The sequence below is a fragment of the Eptatretus burgeri genome, chromosome 13 (genome assembly GCF_056783735.1).
Source record: "Eptatretus burgeri isolate ZD-2024b chromosome 13, Ebu_testis_v1, whole genome shotgun sequence".
NCBI lineage: Eukaryota > Metazoa > Chordata > Myxini > Myxiniformes > Myxinidae > Eptatretus > Eptatretus burgeri.
The window spans coordinates 71109329-71113887 of record NC_140973.1 but is presented as its reverse complement, the minus strand read 5'-3'; positions in this window follow the sequence as shown (position 1 = coordinate 71113887).

The following is a 4559-nucleotide window of genomic DNA, read 5'->3' as shown; positions in this document are numbered from 1 at the left end:
GGATTAATTATACAAGACCCTTTGAAACCCGAAGACCCTTCAGATCCTTTCCAACTCCAAAACCCATTAAGACCCTGGATACCATAAGACCCCTAAAGCAGTTTAGAACCCTAAGGCACCCTATAAGCCTGAGACCATTGAAGAACCCAAAGAACATTTAAGATTCCAAAGATCCTTCAGAACCCGAAGACTTTTAGAGCCTTAAAGACCCTGAAGACACTTTAGACCCCTAATACTCTTTATAATCCCAAGACTATTTAAGAACCCTAAGACTCTTAGAGCCTTAAAGACCACCTAAGTCCCTTTAGAACCCTAAGACCCTTAAGACCCCTTCAAGCTTTGAAGACCCATTAAACCATTTTGACCCTTTAGCCCCATTTAGACCATCAGACAATTTGACATTTACAACTTTTCAGATCATTGACGTTGATTCATTTACAACTTGACCATTTAGACCTTTATTTTGCAATCAACGACCTTTCTTTTGGTACATCCTCCATTTATTTGCACCCAAAATAAGTCCTGGCGAGAGTCTGAAATCTCAGATTGCTCTTTATAGCTGCTCTATAATGTACCATGCACCATTGGTATAATGAGTTTGAAACCTGCAACAAGAATCTCTGAAATAGAGAACAACACACATCTTGTGCGTGCATCTCGTTCAATTTCCTCGATGGATATGAAGTGTTATGTTCACAATTTGTTTTTGTTTGTGGTTTTTTTTTTTTTTCATCCCACACAAGTCATCACGTTTTCCTTCTCCATCTCACAAGTGGAATAATTCACGAACTTGTGCATTTGCTCGTTTGACCCAAACATGAATAATTCAAACGTTCTACGCTTAATGACTTGGTGACAGGTTTTGCCGAACCTTTTCAAACATCCACCGACCGTGAACAGGAACGAATTGAAGTTGCCTTCGAGAGAAAGGATTTTGGGAATACTGTCAAAGGCTGCGATGTTATTATATAGAATGATTTTAGGTTTTTCTTGTTAAATGCCAAAATTGTTTAGGCAGCTGTAACGTTGGATGAGTGTGACGAAGAACAGACCTTTGTGCAATGTTTTGAGAAGACAGAAAAGCATGGAATTTATGTTTTTTTTTTCAATCAAATTTCAATCACTTCTGCTTTCCCACCAAGTAACGCATTCAAGTCATTTGTCCATCACTTTATACTGGCAAAGTCTTCCGTGTGATCAAAAATCACAGGGCAGGCCATTTTATTCATAATGCATAATAAGCCTTGGTGGGTGGCCATTTGATATCTTGGAAAGCTGTATTCGGAAAATTGAGCGAATCAATCAGAAGGCCGCAGCTCTAGCCCCAAAAAACTCCAAGGACTGCAAGATTACCTTTACCACAATTCCAAGCCAATACGATACATTTTAATCCAAAAATATCGAAAAAATTACATTATATAAATATTATTAATGTGATAGACGATTATAAATATCTATAATAAAGTGAAACTGGTAATTCAGCACCTTGGAGAGATTCATTCTCACAATCTGGTTCCCGTACACTGTAAAACCAGGCGGGGCACGGGGAGAAGCGTTGTGGGCCGCAAGCTTTCCGTAGGCTTTGGGTCGCCCACTCGGGTTGGAAAGCCTATCTCTACCCAAAGGACCCAGCCTCCCAGAAGGAAAAAAAGCAGGTCATCATTCGACGTCAACGTAATATCAACCAAACTCACCGTTGAAGTAATGTCGAATGCTTGCTAGTCTTGGCCAGGTCAGGTCAGGTATGGGAGCATGTGCCAGAACAGCGCGTCGCTGCGTCCACTTTCCGCCGGTACTCCAGGGGCCTCCGTCTGGCCATCCCCCAGGCAGATGCCAGGCCCATCCCCATCTCCTTGAGATAATGGTCAACCTGCTGCAACCACAAGGCATGTGGTCAGCCCACTGGCCTCCTCCACTCATGAGACTCCCTCGCTGAGAGAATCTGGTGAGCAGGATTAGCGTCAGGAAAATGAGCCACATGTCCATACAGCCGCAACTGATGCTCACGGACTATGCAGGTAACAAATCTTAACCGAGTTTCTCTCAGCAACCGCTCGTTGGACACAAAATCCGACCAGCGATAGCCAAAGATTCTCTGAAGAGACCTGGTACCAAAGGAATTAAGTCTCCGTCTCAGATCCTTGGTCAGAGTCCAAGTCTCGCATCCATAGAGCAAGACTGGAAGTACCAAGGACCTGAAGACTCGGACTTTAGTCCTCCCGCACAGGTACCGGCAGCGCCACACCCCATGATCCAGTGAATCCATGACTCCCCAGGCCCGACCCAGACGTCTCTTGACCTCTGACTCGCAGCCAGCAGAGACATGAATATCTCTGCCAAGGTAAGTGAATCTCTCCACGACCTCAACATCCTCACCACAAACAGACACAGACAGGACAGCAGCATCCAAGATGTCACTGAAAGCCTGGATCTTAGTTTTGACCCAAGAAACCCGTAATCCCAACGGCTCCGACTCCTCATTCAGCACCCCGAGGGCCCCCAAAAGGATGTCTAAAGTCTCCGCAAAGATGACTGCATCATCTGCAAAGTCAAGGTCCGAGATCTTGACATTCCCAAAGGATGCACCGCAGCTAGATCTCTCCGACATCCTCCCTAAAATCCAGTCCATACAAGTGCTGAAAAGTGTGGGGGGCAAGTACACATCCCTGATGGACTCCATTAACAACTGGAAATAAGTCAGAGATGGTAACACCACACTTCACAGCACTCTCAGTACCAGAGTAGAGTTCAGACATCAGATCGATCAGTTTTGGTGGCACCCCACGAAGACCAAGAATCCTCCAGAGGACATCCCGATTCACTGAATCGAACGCTTTACAGAGATCTACATAGGCTGCAAGCAGCCCCTGCCGAAACTCTCGCCTGCGTTTGGTGAGGACACGAAGGGCAAGGATACGGTCAATCGTTGACCACTTTGGTGTAAAGCCTGACTGCTCTGGACGCTGGTGCTCAAGCAGATGGTGGCGAACCCTATCAAGAATTATCCGAGCAAAGACCTTGCCCGGCACTGAGAGCAGCGTCACCCCTCGGTAGTTGTTGTAGTCTTGGCGATCACCCTTCCCTTTCCAGAGAGGGACAACAAGGTCCCTCTTCCAGTCAGTTGGGATGATGCCTGTGTTCCAGGTAGAGCACAAAACTGCATGCAACGACACGAGTGCAGCATTTCCACCAGCCTTGAGAAGTTCAGCATGGATGCCACAGATCCCTGGAGCTTTGCCCCGTTTTTACTGGTTCACCGCAGCCCGTGTTTCCACAAGCGAAGGTGGACCACAGTTGATTCGAGGGTCAGCAACAGGGATTGTAACACCCTTGACGTCCAACTCGACAGCTGGGGGATCAGCCTGGTACAACCGCTCAAAGTAACCGGCCCAGCGGGCCTTCACTTCAGACTCCTCTGTCAAGAGCCCACCACTCTCCGCTCGAACTGCAGTGCTCCGAGGGATGGGCTTGGATGAACGCAATGCGCGAATTCCCCTGTAAGCGGGACGAGAATCACCTGTCCACAGGTGATGCTCTACCCCCTCACAGATTCCTCGCACATAGGCCTCCTTGTCCACCCTCAGTGCACGTACAGTTTTACGCCTCAGCTCCCTGAACAGCTCAGCTCTGCCATTCAGCCTGGCCCTGCGACTCTGATCAATGGTATCCAGTGTCCCTTGAGAGACAAAATTCTTCTTTGCCCTGCGGTGAGTTCCAAGACATCCACCGGCAACATCAAGGACGGTGGTCTTGAAGGCACTCCACAACTCTTCAGGACCCCCCAAAGCACCCAGACCCCCCAAGTGTCCACTCAGCCTGTCCGCAAACTCCTCAGCTACTCTCTCATCCCTGAGCTTGCCAACATCCAGCCAAGGCTGGGATGGTACCATTCTCCAGGATTTAAGGTGCAGCTTAAGAGTTGCTACAACAAGCCTGTGGTCAGTATTGAGGAACTGAGCACTCCGGTAGACCCTGCAGTTTTGGATCATCCTCCAACGACCGTCAATGAGGACATGGTCAATCTCCTTTGCCACACCGCCAGCGTTGGAATACCAAGTCCAGCGATGAGCTTGTGGGTGCTGAAACCATGAACCAGCCACCCTAAGTCCATGACTTCTTGCAAAGTCAAGGAACTTAGTGCTATTCTGGTTCATAGTTCCTGACCCATGGGGACCAACACACACCTCATAACCGTCCCTATCAGTTCCAGTCGATGCACTGAAATCCCCCAAGACTAGAAGTGTATCTCGTCTGGGGCACTAATCAACCACAGACTCGAGCGTGGCGTAGAATGCATCCTTCACGGTGAGATCACTTGCCTCAGTCGGAGCATAAACAGAGACCAGGGAAATGACACCCAAGGAGTGACGAATCCTTAATCTCATAATACGCTCATTGACCGGTGTTACCTCAAGTATCATTGGGGTCAGCTTATTGGACACAGCTACAGTAACTCCTTGGGTATGGTAACCATCAGAGCGACCAGACCAATAGTAGGTGTAACCACCCACCATTATCTCGCCGCAATCCGGTCTCCGAACCTCAGAGAGAGCTGCAAT